Source organism: Cryptomeria japonica, unplaced genomic scaffold (assembly GCF_030272615.1).
Source record: "Cryptomeria japonica unplaced genomic scaffold, Sugi_1.0 HiC_scaffold_97, whole genome shotgun sequence".
In the NCBI taxonomy this organism is placed as follows: domain Eukaryota; kingdom Viridiplantae; phylum Streptophyta; class Pinopsida; order Cupressales; family Cupressaceae; genus Cryptomeria; species Cryptomeria japonica.
In genome coordinates, this window is record NW_026728919.1 from 272,501 (window position 1) to 287,500 (window position 15,000).

At 59.4% G+C, this 15,000-nt stretch overlaps 1 non-coding gene across 1 annotated transcript; it reads left to right on the forward strand.

Annotated features, from left to right (window-relative positions):
- Positions 1–12,625: 12,625 nt before the first annotated feature.
- Positions 12,626–12,744, forward strand: LOC131864879 (5S ribosomal RNA). Its single transcript, XR_009363606.1, has one exon. It is a non-coding gene; the product is annotated as a 5S ribosomal RNA (ribosomal RNA).
- The last annotated feature ends 2,256 nt before the right edge of the window (positions 12,745–15,000 follow it).

The window sequence follows — 15,000 nt, forward strand, 5'->3', positions numbered from 1 at the left end:
GTAGCACTCTTTTGTGCAACCGCCCAAACAACGCCCCCTCTACCCTCTGTCGAAACACTCGGCATTGCTGCTCCCTAAGGTGAGCTTCTCCTCATAGGCAATTCCGCTCTTATCCGGTCACGTTTGTGTGCCCGAATTTCGCAAGGCAACCTCCATGGGACATGGAAAAGACTCGAGAAGAGAGCTCGCTCACGGGAGAGAGAAGCCAAGGAGACCACGAGAGTGCTGAGAGTGGGACAGCGCTGAATAGGCGGGAGAAGCCTGCGCGTATAAACGGAGATATATATCCAATTGCAACGAAGGAACGTGCCAAAGATCGAGAACAATGGCAGAAATGCTAGTAACGTGCACTTCGGGACCAACGCATCACCGGAAGACAACCGCCAAACATCGAAAGAGTCGCGATGCTCCGCAACCTACGTGCAAAGCGGTCGCACACCGGGTAAGGGAGTGAGAGCCCCAAACATAGCTGGGCGAGGCGCTCACTCCGCTCTTTAATATCTCGTTAATACCGCCAAGGAAATGGCACAAGCACACACACACAAGCATCCTCGGAAGAGGACAGTTCGAGTGACAGGTCAAATCCAAGAGTTCCGAAGACTACCTCCAGGAACAATCGGGAACAAGACCGATTACAAGTCGTCGAGTCTGTTACTGGGCGAACACGAGATGCGCACAGGAAATCGATCAGCCCTCACAATGGCCCAAGGCCAGAGATCGGACTGCTACGATTTACCCCAACAATCATCGTGCCACTCTTCGCAGAGAGGTGATAGACGCCAACGAGCCCGCGCATAGCAATCGAGGTGTAAAAAGGGCGTTGAAGGCAGGAAGCCTGGACGAAAGAGGCTACGAGGTCACCTCGAAGCGGTCTAAGAATCGGGCGCACTTGGGGCGACTACCAGTGCCAACCCCTTATCCCGCGGTGCGTCCGACACACAGAAATTTCCAAGGCGGCCAAGGAGCCTCCCCGCATAGCAATCGGGGTGTGAGGTTACGGATGCAGCATTGATAGCAATCGAGGTGTGAGGCGAAGGATGCAGAAGTGAGAGCCGAGGGATGTAGCAGAGATAGCAATCGGGGTGTGTGATGCAGAAGAGATAGCAATCGAGGTGTGCGGTGGGAAGGGCCCAGCAGCCAGAATGCATGAAGCGACGGATGAAGCAGTGATGACAACCGGGCTGTGAGGAGAGGAGGGATGCAGCCAAGAAAGCAATCAGGGCTCGAGGCAAGGGATGCATCAAGGATAGCAATCATGTTGTGAGGCGAGATTCCAAAGGCTAAACGTGAGAGGCTGCAGGGTCGACTCAGAGAGGTCTATGCATGTGAGAGGCTGAAAGCAAGGTCGACTCGGAGCGGTCTATGCATCGGGCGCGCTTGGGGCGACTACCAGTGCCAACCCCTTATCCCGCGACGCGTCCGACAAAGAGAACGTTCCAAGGCGGCAGAGGAGGTTACCAGCCGAAGGATGCAGTAGCAATAACAGGTATAGTTCCGCGGCGGCCGAGAAGACTCACCGCATAGGAATCGGGATGCGAGGCGAGGGATGCGGCGGGAAGGCCCCGACGGCTAAACGGAAGAGGCTGCAGGGCCGCCTCGGAATGGTCCAAGCATCGGATGCGATTGGGACGACTACCAGTGCCAACCCCTTATCCCGCGATGCGTCCGATACACAGATAGTTCCAAGGCGGCCGAGGAGCCTCACCGCATATCAATCGGGGTGCGAGGCGAGGGATGGGGCGGGAAGGCCCCAACGGCTAGACGGAAGAGGCTTCAGGGCCACCTCGGAATGGTCCAAGCATCGGACGCGCTTGGGGCGACTGCCAGTGCCAACCCCTTATCCCGCGATGCGTCCGATACACAGATGGTTCCAAGGCGGCCGAGGAGCCTCACCGCATAGCAATCGGGGGTGCGAGGCGAGGGATGGGGCGGGAAGGCCCCAACGGCTAGACGGAAGAGGCTTCAGGGCCGCCTAGGAATGGTCCAAGCATCGGACACGCTTGGGGCGACTACCAGTGACAGCCCCCTATCCCGCGATGCGTCCGATACGAAGATGGTTCCAAGGCGGCCGAGGAGCCTCACCGCATAGCAATCGGGGTGCGAGGTGGGGGATGCGGCGAGATGGCCCCAACGGCTAGACGGAAGAGGCCACAGGGCCGCGTCGGAATAGTCCAAGCATCGGACGCGCTTGGGGCGACTACCAGTGACAACCCCTTATCCCGCGATGCGTCCGATACGAAGATAGTTCCAAGGCGGCCGAGGAGCCTCACCGCATAGCAATCGGGGTGCGAGGTGGGGGATGCGGCGAGATGGCCCCAACGGCTAGACGGAAGAGGCTGCAGGGCCGCCTCGGAATAGTCCAAGCATCGGACGCGCTTGGGGCCACTACCAGTGACAACCCCTTATCCCGCGATGCGTCCGATACGAAGATAGTTCCAAGGCGGCCGAAGAGCCTCACCGCATAGCAATCGGGGTGCGAGGTGGGGGATGCGGCGAGATGGCCCCAACGGCTAGACGGAAGAGGCCACAGGGCCGCCTCGGAATAGTCCAAGCATCGGACGCGCTTGGGGCGACTACCAGTGACAACCCCTTATCCCGCGATGCGTCCGATACGAAGATAGTTCCCAGGCGGCCGAGGAGCCTCACCGCATAGCAATCGGGGTGCGAGGCGAGGGATGCGGCGAGATGGCCCCAAAGGCTAGACGGAAGAGGCTGCAGGGCTGCCTCGGAATAGTCCAAGCATCGGACGCGCTTGGGGCGACTACCACTGCCAACCCCTTATCCCGCGATGCGTCCGATACACAGATAGTTCCGAGGCGGCCGAGGAGGTGGGGGATGCAGCGAGATGGCCCCAACGGCTAGACGGAAGAGGCTGCAGGGCCGCCTCGGAATAGTCCAAGCATCGGACGCGCTTGGGGCGACTACCAGTGACAACCCCTTATCCCGCGATGCGTCCGATACACAGATAGTTCCGAGGCGGCCAAGGAGCCTCACCGCATAGCAATCGTGGTGCGAGGTGGGGGATGCGGCGAGATGGCCCCAACGGCTAGACGGAAGAGGCTGCAGGGCCGCCTCGGAATGGTCCAAGCATCGGATGCGCTTGGGGCGACTACCACTGCCAACCCCTTATCCCGCGATGCGTCCGATACACAGATAGTTCCAAGGCGGCCGAGGAGCCTCACAGCATAGCAATCGGGGTGCGAGGCGAGGGATGCGGCGAGAAAGCCCCAACGGCTAGAGGGAAGAGGCTTCAGGTCCGCCTCGGAATGGTCCAAGCATCGGACGCGCTTGGGGCGACTACCAGTGACAACCCCTTATCCCGCGACGCGTCCGATACACAGATAGTTCCAAGGCGGCCGAGGAGCCTCACCGCATAGCAATCGGGGTGCGAGGCGAGGGATGCGGCGAGAAGGACCCAACGGCTACACGGAAGAGGCTTCGGGGCCGCCTCGGAATGGTCCAAGCATCGGACGCGCTTGGGGCGACTACCAGTGACAACCCCTTATCCCGCGACGCGTCCGATACACAGATAGTTCCAAGGCGGCCGAGGAGCCTCACCGCATAGCAATCGGGGTGCGAGGCGAGGGATGCGGCGAGAAGGACCCAACGGCTACACGGAAGAGGCTTCGGGGCCGCCTCGGAATGGTCCAAGCATCGGACGCGCTTGGGGCGACTACCAGTGACAACCCCTTATCCCGCGACGCGTCCGATACACAGATAGTTCCAAGGCGGCCGAGGAGCCTCACCGCATAGCAATCGGGGTGCGAGGCGAGGGATGCGGCGAGAAGGACCCAACGGCTAGACGGAAGAGGCTTCGGGTCCGCCTCGGAATGGTCCAAGCATCGGACGCGCTTGGGGCGACTACCAGTGACAACCCCTTATCCCGCGACGCGTCCGATACACAGATAGTTCCAAGGCGGCCGAGGAGCCTCACCGCATAGCAATCGGGGTGCGAGGCGAGGGATGCGGCGAGAAGGACCCAACGGCTAGACGGAAGAGGCTTCGGGTCCGCCTCGGAATGGTCCAAGCATCGGACGCGCTTGGGGCGACTACCAGTGACAACCCCTTATCCCGCGACGCGTCCGATACACAGATAGTTCCAAGGCGGCCGAGGAGCCTCACCGCATAGCAATCGGGGTGCGAGGCGAGGGATGCGGCGAGAAGGACCCAACGGCTAGACGGAAGAGGCTTCGGGTCCGCCTCGGAATGGTCCAAGCATCGGACGCGCTTGGGGCGACTACCAGTGACAACCCCTTATCCCGCGACGCGTCCGATACACAGATAGTTCCGAGGCGGCCGAGGAGCCTCACCGCATAGCAATCGGGGTGCGAGGCGAAGGATGCGGCGAGAAGGACCCAACGGCTAGACGGAAGAGGCTTCGGGTCCGCCTCGGAATGGTCCAAGCATCGGACGCGCTTGGGGCGACTACCAGTGACAACCCCTTATCCCGCGACGCGTCCGATACACAGATAGTTCCAAGGCGGCCGAGGAGCCTCACCGCATAGCAATCGGGGTGCGAGGCGAGGGATGCGGCGAGAAGGACCCAACGGCTAGACGGAAGAGGCTTCAGGGCCGCCTCGGAATGGTCCAAGCATCGAACGCGCTTGGGGCGACTACCAGTGACAACCCCTTATCCCGCGACGCGTCCGATACACAGATAGTTCCGAGGCGGCCGAGGAGCCTCACCGCATAGCAATCGGGGTGCGAGGCGAGGGATGCGGCGAGAAGGACCCAACGGCTAGACGGAAGAGGCTTCAGGGCCGCCTCGGAATGGTCCAAGCATCGGACGCGCTTGGGGCGACTACCAGTGACAACCCCTTATCCCGCGACGCGTCCGATACACAGATAGTTCCGAGGCGGCCGAGGAGCCTCACCGCATAGCAATCGGGGTGCGAGGCGAGGGATGCGGCGAGAAGGACCCAACGGCTAGACGGAAGAGGCTTCAGGGCCGCCTCGGAATGGTCCAAGCATCGGACGCGCTTGGGGCGACTACCAATGACAACCCCTTATCCCGCGACGCGTCCGATACACAGATAGTTCCGAGGCGGCCGAGGAGCCTCACCGCATAGCAATCGGGGTGCGAGGCGAGGGATGCGGCGAGAAGGACCCAACGGCTAGACGGAAGAGGCTTCAGGGCCGCCTCGGAATGGTCCAAGCATCGGACGCGCTTGGGGCGACTACCAGTGACAACCCCTTATCCCGCGACGCGTCCGATACACAGATAGTTCCGAGGCGGCCGAGGAGCCTCACCGCATAGCAATCGGGGTGCGAGGCGAGGGATGCGGCGAGAAGGACCCAACGGCTAGACGGAAGAGGCTTCAGGGCCGCCTCGGAATGGTCCAAGCATCGGACGCGCTTGGGGCGACTACCGTTGCCAACCCCTTATCCCGCGATGCGTCTGATACACAGATAGTTCCGAGGCGGCCGAGGAGCCTCACCGCATAGCAATCGGGTTGCGAGGCAGATTATTGGGAAGGGAACCCCCTGGGATGCGGCTCAAGCAGTGCCCAAAGGGACTGGAATGCGGAATCACATCGAGAGACCCAAATGCTATACGAGGGCTCAAATCGAATTATCGATTTGGCCACGACATGGACGCATCGGAACGACTACCTTTGCCGAACCACTCGCAATTGCATCCATACCGAAACCAATAGACATTTCTGTTAGAGCCCTCGCATAGCATTCGGGAATCTCGCATGCCCCTCTAAATCGACCAATGCTGGCGCTCAATGAAAATCCGAGCGCTACCACCGTTCGAGCGCCAGCATTGGTCGAGTTAGAGGGGCACGGGGGAGAATGCTCCAGTCAACACCTCCCCTATATAAGTTATTTGTCCGATTCTCGCACAACCGTAGTCTGCCTCGTCGAATCAAACAACGGTCCCAGATTCCGACTTCCGTTCCGTAGAGACCCAAAAGCTAGATGGAGGCTCGCAAGAAAGAGAGTCGGCGCATAGCAATCGGGTTTCTCGAACGTTTAGGGACCGAGCTCACTTGCGGATAGGGCAAAATCCGCCAAGCAACCCAAAAGCTAGACGGGGGCTCGAATCGAATCGCCTAGGCGGCCACAACAACGACGTGTTGGATCGACTACCAGTGCCAAACCATTCAGCAAGACTAGTCTGTGTCGAGGCCGGATAGAGATTCTCAGAGAGCGCCCGCATAGCATTTAGGAGACCTGCCGCGTCCCTCACACTCGACAAATGGTGGTGCACGTTTATAAATCCGAGCGATCCCAACCCTTTCAAGCACCAACATCGGTCGAGATAGAGGGGCACGGAGGGGGCTGCGTGAGACAACACAGTCCCCTATATAAGTTATTTGTCCGATTCTCACACATCCGAAGAATGGTCATCAAATCGGACAACAGCCCAAACTTCCGACTTCCGTCCCAGAAAGCCCAAGAGCTATCTAAAACGTTCATGGCCGGAACTCGATCGCGGCTATACCAGTCCGCCAAGCAACCCAAAAGCTAGACTGGAGCTCTAGTCGAATCACCTCTGTGGCCATTGCAAGGACGTGTTGGAGCGACTACCATTGCCGAACCATTCCGCAGGTCGAGTCCATACCAAGGCCGCATAGAGATTCACGATGAGCTCCTGCATAGCAATCAGGAGACTTGCCGTGTCCATCACAATCGATAAATCCTGGTGCAAGATTTTTGCATCCGAGCACTCCAACCAGTCGAGCACCAGCATCAATCGACATAAACGGGCACGGGGGGAGGATGCTCGAGAACACTACCTCCCCTATATAAGTTATTTGTCCGATTCTCAAGCAGCCGAAGTCTGGTCATCGAATCGGGTCAAAGACCACAACTTCCGACTTTACCCACAATGCAAGTCATCGAATCGAACATCGGCCCCCGAGTCGGACTCCATGCGTATGTCAGGTCATCGGACCCAAATTCCGCCTTCCTGCGCATGGCGGGCCATCAATATCAACTCGGTCATCGGACCCAAACTCCGCCTTTTTGCGTATGGCACGCCTTCAAATCGGTCATCGGACCCAAATTCCGCCTTCCTGTGCATGGCGGGCCATCAACATCAACTCGGTCATCGGACCCAAATTCCGCCTTTCTGCGCATGGCACGCCATCAACTCGGTCATCGGACCCAAATTCCGCCTTCCTGCGCATGGCAGGTCATCGGACACAAATTCAGACCTCGCCAATATGCCTACGTATCGAATCGGTCATCGGACCCAACTTCCGACTTCATCCATACTGTAGGGTCTTTGAGGTTGGCGCGGTGCGCTCAACCCAGGGAGTCGACCCATCGAAGCATACACCTCCCCTATATAAGCTATTTGTCCGATTCCCACACCTGTGTAGTTTGCACCTCTGACCAGGACATCGACCCCAACTTCCGAACTCGACTGCAACGACGGCACCAGCGCCTTGGTGCGCACCTTGCGACGCACAGTCCCAACATTCGCCTTCCTGCACATGGCAGGTCATCGGACCCAAATTCCGACCTCGCGAGTATGCCTACATATCGAATCGGTCATCGGACCCAACTTCCGACTTCATCCATACCGTAGGGTCTTTGAGGTTGGCGCGGTGCGCTCAACCCGGGGAGTCGACCCAACGAAGCATACACCTCCCCTATATAAGCTATTTGTCCGATTCCCACACCTGTGTAGTTTGCACCTCCGATCAAGACATCGACCCCAACTTCCGAACTCGCCTCCAACGACCGAACCAGCGCCTTGGTGCGCACCTTGCAACGCACAGTGCCAACATTCGCCTTCCTGCACGTGGCAGGTCATCGGACCCAAATTCCGACCTCGCGAGTATGCCTACATATCGAATCGGTCATCGGACCCAACTTCCGACTTCATCCATACCGTAGGGTCTTTGAGGTTGGCGCGGTGCGCTCAACCCGGGGAGTCGACCCAACGAAGCATACACCTCCCCTATATAAGCTATTTGTCCGATTCCCACACCTGTGTAGCTTGCACCTCCGATCAGGACATCGACCCCAACTTCCGAACTCGACTAAAAAGACCGCACCAGCGCCTTGGTGTGCACCTTGCAACGCACAGTGTCAACATTCGCCTTCCTGCACATGGCAGGTCATCGGACCCAAATTCCGACCTCATGAGCATACCTACTAATCGAATCGGTCATCGGACCCAACTTCCGACTTCATCCATACCGTAGGGTCTTTGAGGTTGGCGCGGTGCGCTCAACCTGGGGAGTCGACCCATCGAAGCATACACCTCCCCTATATAAGCTATTTGTCCGATTCCGACACCTGTGTAGTTTGCACCTCCGCTCAGGACATCGACCCCAACTTCCGAACTCGCCTGCAACGACCGAACCAGCGCCTTGGTGCGCACCAAAAGTGCGCACTTTTGGAGGGCACTTTTGTGCGCTCCAAAGGTGCGCACTTTTGGAGGGCACTTTTCTGCGCTCCAAAGGTGCGCACTTTTGGAGGGCACTTTTTGGAGGGCACTTTTCTGCGCTCCAAAGGTGCGCACTTTTGGAGGGCACTTTTTGGAGGGCACTTTTCTGCGCTCCAAAGGTGCGCACTTTTGGAGGGCACTTTTTGGAGGGCACTTTTCTGCGCTCCAAAGGTGCGCACTTTTGGAGGGCACTTTTTGGAGGGCACTTTTCTGCGCTCCAAAGGTGCGCACTTTTGGAGGGCACTTTTTGGAGGGCACTTTTCTGCGCTCCAAAGGTGCGCACTTTTGGAGGGCACTTTTTGGAGGGCACTTTTCTGCGCTCCAAAGGTGCGCACTTTTGGAGGGCACTTTTTGGAGGGCACTTTTCTGCGCTCCAAAGGTGCGCACTTTTGGAGGGCACTTTTTGGAGGGCACTTTTCTGCGCTCCAAAGGTGCGCACTTTTGGAGGGCACTTTTGTGCACTCCAAAGGTGCGCACTTTTGGAGGGCACTTTTCCTGTGCTCCAAAGGTGCACACCTAGGTGAGCACCTTCGACCACACCTTGTAGCACACCAAACTCTGACTTTCGACTTCATCCGCAATGCAGGGTCTTTGAGGTTGGCGCAATGCGCACAACCAGGGGAGTCGACCCATCAAACCCAACACCTCCCCTATATAAGCTATTTGTCTGATTCTCATACATGCGTAGCCTGCAGGAGCAATTAGGACATCGACCCCAACTTTCGGCTTCTAAACGAAAACAAGGTCTTTGAGGTTGGTGTAATGCGAACAACTAGGGGAGTCAACCCATCAAACCCAACACCTCCCCTATATAAGCTATTTGTCTGATTCTCATACATGTGTAGTCTACAGGAGCAATTAGGACATCGACCCCAACTTTTGACTTCTTAACGAAAACAAGGTCTTTGAGGTTGACGTAATGCGCACAACCAGGGGAGTCGACCCATCAAACCCAACACCTCCCCTATATAAGCTATTTGTCCGATTCTCATACATGTGTAGCCTGCAGGAGCCATTAGGACATTGACCCCAACTTTTGACTTCTTAACGAAAACAAGGTCTTTGAGGTTGGCGTAATGCGCACAACCAAGGGAGTTGACCCATCAAACCCAACACCTCCCCTATATAAGCTATTTGTCTGATTCTCATACATGTGTAGCCTGCAACAACGATTAGGACATCCACCCCAACTTCTGAATTCGTCTGCGTTGACCGCACCAAAGGTGCACGCCTTGGTGCTCACCAAAATCCGACTTCCGACTTCTTCTGCTATGCGGGGTCTTTGAGGTTGGCGCAGTGCGCACAACCAGGGGAGTCAACCCACCGAATGCAACACCTCCCCTATATAAGCTATTTGTCTGATTCTCATACATGCGTAGACTGCAGCAATGATTAGGACATCCACCCCAACTTTTGACTTCTTAAACAAGACAGGGTCTTTGAAGTTGGTGCAGTGCACACAACCAGGGGAGTCGACCCATCAAACGCAACACCTCCCCTATATAAAGCTATTTGTCCGATTCTCATACGTGTAGTCTGCAGCAGCGATTAGGACATCGACCCCAACTTCCGAATTCGTTTGCATTGACCGCACCAAAGGTGCACGCCTTGGTGTGCACCCTGGAGTGCACTTTGGTGCTCACCTCGGTGCACACTTTGGTGTGCACCTCGGTGTGCACCAAAGGTGCGCACCTTGGAGCGCACCAAAGGTGTACACTTTGGAGCGCACCACATAGGGTCTTTGAGAGGTTGGCGCAGTGCGCACACCAAGGTGGGTGTTGAGGTGCGTGCCGAGGTGGGTGGGTGCTAGGGTGCGCTCCATGGTGGGTGCCAGGGTGGGTGCGTGCTAGGGTGGATTCCAAAGAGGGTCATAGGGTGGGTGCCAAGGTGGGTTGGTGATATAGTGGGTTCAAAGGTGGGTACTAGGGTGGGTTCCAAGGTGGGTCACAAGTTGGGTGCCAGGATGCGTGGGTGTTAGGTTGGGTGCCAAGGTGGGCTCCTGCGTGGGTGGGTGCTAGGGTGGGTTTCAAGGTGGACGCGAGGGCGGGTGCCAAGGTGGGTAACAAGTTGGGTGTTAGGATGGGTGAGTGCTAGAGTGGGTGCCAAGGTGGGTGGGTGCTAAGGTGGATGCCAAGGTGGTTCACAGGGTGGGTGGGTTCTAGGGTGAGTTCCAAGGTGGGTCACAGGTTCAGTGCTAGGGTGGGTGTCAAGGCGGGTGTCGAGGTGCCTGGGTGCTAGGGTGTGGATGCCAATGTGGGTCATAGGGTGGGTACTAGGGTGGGCTGCAATGTGGGTGCCAAGGTGGGTAACATGCTCGGTGGGTTCTAAATTGGGTGCCAGGGTGGGTGTGCACCCACCTTGCCCGAGGTGGGTGCCAAGGTGCCAGTGTGGGTGGGTGCTAAGGTGGATGCCAAGGTGGGTGAGAAGGTGGGTGATAGGTTGAGTGGTAGGATGGGTGGGTGCCAAGATGGGTCACAGGGTGGGTGCAAGGGTGGGTAGGTGCTAGGGTTGGTGTCAGGGTGGGTGGGTGCTAGGTTGGGTTCCAAGGTGGGTGCGAGGGTGAGTGTCAAGGTGGGTCACAGGTTAGGTGCTAGGATGGGTGAGTGCTAGGGTGCAAAGGTGCCAGGGTGGGTGCTAGGATGGGTCGATGCTAGGGTGAGTGGCAAGGTGGGTCCACAAGTGTCAAGGTGGGTGCCGAGGTGGGTGCCAAGTCGGCGACTGCTATGGTGGATGCCAAGGTGGGTCACGGGGTGGGTGCCAAGTTGCTAGGTTGGGTTCCAAGGTGGGTGCCAACGTGGGTGCTAGGGTGCGTGGGTTAAAGGGTGTGTCACAACGTGGGTGCCAGGATGGGTGCGCACCCACACTGGCCAAGACGGGTGCGGGTGCAAGGTTGGGTTCCAAGCCCGGTCACAGGCTGGGTGCTAGGATGGGTGGGTGCCAAGGTGGGCACCAGGGTGGGTGCACCCACCCTGGCCAAGGTGGGTCACGGGGTGGGTCCTAGGGTGGGTAACGGGGTGGGTACTAAGGTGCGTGCCAAGGTGGGTCATAGGGTGGGTGCCAAGGTGGGCACCAGGGTGGGTGTGCACCAACCCTAGCCAGGGTAGGTCACGGGGTGGTTGTCGGGGTGGGCGTCAAGGAGCCAAGGTGGGTGGCAAGTAGCCAAGTTGCGTGCCAAGGTGGGTGTCGGGGTGGGTGCCAAGGATCCAAGGTGGGTGCCAAGGAACCAAGGTGGGTGTCTGGGTGGGTGCCGAGGTGGGAGCCAGGGTGGGTCCCAAGGTGAGTGCAAAGGTGGGTGCCAGGGTCAAGGTGAGTGCCAATGTGGGTTCCAAGGTGCCAGGGTCAGGGTGAGTGCCAATGTGGGTTCAAAGGTGCTAAGTTGGGTGCGAGGTTGGGTGCGAGGGTGGGTGGGTGCCAAGGTGTGCTAGGTGGAAGCCCGGGTGGGTCGGCATCCCATGGGTGTCGAGTTGGGTGCCTGATGGGTGCTTCTTGTCAAGTTTTAGTCGTCGGGACTCATTTCGAGCCTTAGAGGTCGTTTCTTGTCCGGTTGCCCTGTCTTCGACCTGGGAACCCAATTTTGGTCCTCGGGTCCCATTTTTTTTTGTCTCGCATCCCACTTTTGGCCTGTGGCCTTTTCGGGGTCGATTCTCGTTTTGGGCATCAGAGCATGTTTCTTCTCCTAAAACCCAATATTTGTTTATTAAGTCTCGGAACACATTTTTGTTCTCGTGGACCCATCATGGGTCTTGGAACGCATTTGTGGTCCTTGGGTCCCATTTTGCATCCCGAAACTTGTGTTTTGGTGCTTGATCCCTATTTTGGGTGCCCACCTTGCACCAAGTGCGCACCCGGGGCAAACCGAGCGCCTTGGTGCACCGGGGCAAGATCGAGCGTGCACCCGAGGCGCCCCGAACATGCACCAAGGTGCACTCGGCCCACATGTGAGCGCAGGTCGTTGCGCCCGAGGTGGTGTGTGGGCACCGCGTTGCAGACGGGACACTGCACGCACACGACGCCCCCTCCAGGTGCACGCACGTAGGCCGGGCCGGGTGCACACCCGACGCCCTAGCAAGGTGCGCGCACCCGGGCAGGGCTCACACTTGGCGAACGGGGCGCACTTCGCGAGGGAGGGTGTGCACCTCGACGGGGGTGGGTGGCCGGGGTGGATTCGCACGTGGGTCGCGGTTTGCTAAGTACACACTGCGACAAGCTCATAACGGGTGCGATCATACCAGCATTAGTGCACCGGATCCCATCAGAACTCCGCAGTTAAGCGCGCTTGGGCCGGAGTAGTACTGGGATGGGTGACCTCCCGGGAAGTCCCGGTGTTGCACCCTTTTTTAGTTTTTCGCCGGGCGTCGCAATGCTATTTGAATAAACCTTTTGCCCGTTTGCGTTCTCGTCGGGGCCGGGCCGGGCCGGGGTGCGCTGCCCGCACTACCGCGCGCGCGGGGGCGACACCGAGCGCGCACCCGAGGCGCCCCGAGCACACAGGCCACGGTGCAACCCGGGCGTTGTGCGCGCACCCCGGTGCGCCCGAGGTGCTGCGCGCGCACCCAGGTGAAATCGGTGTGCACCTCGGCCAGTGCGCGCTCGGTCGAGTCGCGCACGTTGGCCAAGGTGCACGGTGATGTTTCTTACTCTAAGGTTCCGCACCAGACGCCCGGGACAGGTGAGCGAAGCTGGGCGGGGCCGGGTGCGCGGCCGGGGCAGGTGCACGCAGCTGGAGAGAGCTTTGGAGCACACTTCGGAGCGCACCAATGATGCGCTCCATTCAAAAGTTTCCTGAAAAGGCAAAAAAAGTTGAGATTATAGAATTTCCCACTTGAGAGATTGTAAAAAAAAAAAATTTAAAATGAAGGAAACGCGGGTGCCAAGGTGTGCGCAGCCCAGCCAAGGTGTGCGCACCAAGGCGCCCACCCTGGCGAAGGTGCACGCAAGGTGCGCACCCGAGGCAAACCGGACAATTAACCCAACTTTCGACTTCGCGCGCACCTTGGAGCGCACTTCGGAGCGCTCCTTGGTGCGCACCAATCTTGGGCACCTCGGAGTGCACCATGGCGCCCACCAAGGTGCGCACCCGGGGCAAACCGAGCTCCGACTTTGTGCGCACCTTGGAGCGCACGAAAGGTGCGCACCATGGCGCCCACCAAGGTGCGCAGCCCAGCCAAGGCGTGCGCATCAAGGTGCGCACCCTGGCGAAGGTGCGCACCCGGGGCAAACCGAGCTCCGACTTCGTGCGCACCTTGGAGCGCACAAAAGGTGCGCAACCCAGCCAAGGTGTGCGCACCCCGGTCAAACCGAGCTCCGAATCGTGCGCACCAGAGGTGCACGCCATCGTGCGCACCTTGGAGCACACTTCGGAGCCCTCCTTGGTGCGCGCCGATGTTGCGCACCTCGGAGCGCACCCGGGGAAAACAATGCAATTAACCCGACTTTCGACTTCGTGGGCACCTCGGAGCGCTCTCGGGTTCGCACCTCGGAGCACACCGAGGTGCGCACCTTTGATGCGCTGCCTTCACCAATTTCCAGAAAAGGCAAGAAAACATTGAGAAGGTGTGCGCACCGAGGTGCCCACCCTGGCGAAGGTGCACGCGAGGTGCGCACCCGGGGCAAACCGGGCTCCGACTTCGTGCACGCCGCACCTTGGAGCACACTTCGGAGCGCTCCTTGGTGCGCACCAGGGCGCGCAACCCAGCCGAGGTGCCCACCCCGGCGAAGGTGCACGCGAGGTGCGCACCCGGGGCAAACCGGGCTCCGACTTCGTGCACGCCATGGTGCCCACCGCGGCGAAGGTGCACGCGAGGTGCGCACCCGGGGCAAACCGGGCTCCGACTTCGTGCACGCCGCACCTTGGAGCACACTTCGGAGCGCTCCTTGGTGCGCACCATGGTGCCCACCAGGGCGCGCAACCCCGCCGAAGGTGCACGCGAGGTGCGCACCCGGGGCAAACCGGGCTCCGACTTCGTGCACGCCGCACCTTGGAGCACACTTCGGAGCGCTCCTTGGTGCGCACCATGGTGCCCACCAGGGCGAGCAACCCCGCCGAAGGTGCACGCGAGGTGCGCACCCGGGGCAAACCGGGCTCCGACTTCGTGCACGCCATGGTGCGCACCGCGGCGAAGGTGCGCACCCGGGGCAAACCGGGCTCCGACTTCGTGCACGCCGCACCTTGGAGCACACTTCGGAGCGCTCCTTGGTGCGCACCAGGGCGCGCAACCCAGCCGAGGTGCCCACCCCGGCGAAGGTGCACGCGAGGTGCGTACCCGGGGCAAACCGGGCTCCGACTTCGTGCACGCCGCACCTTGGAGCACACTTCGGAGCGCTCCTTGGTGCGCACCATGGTGCCCACCAGGCCGCGCAACCCAGCCAAGGTGTGCGCACCAAGGTGCACGCGAGGTGCGCACCCGGGGCAAACCGGGGTCCGACTTCGTGCACGCCGCACCTTGGAGCACACATCGGGGCGCTCCCGGGTTCGCACCGGCGTTGCGCACCGTGGTGGGCACCTCGGAGCACACCAAGGTGGGCAGCGAGGTGCGCACCTTTGATGCGATGCCTTCACTAATTTCCATAAAAGGCAAAAAAAAAACGAG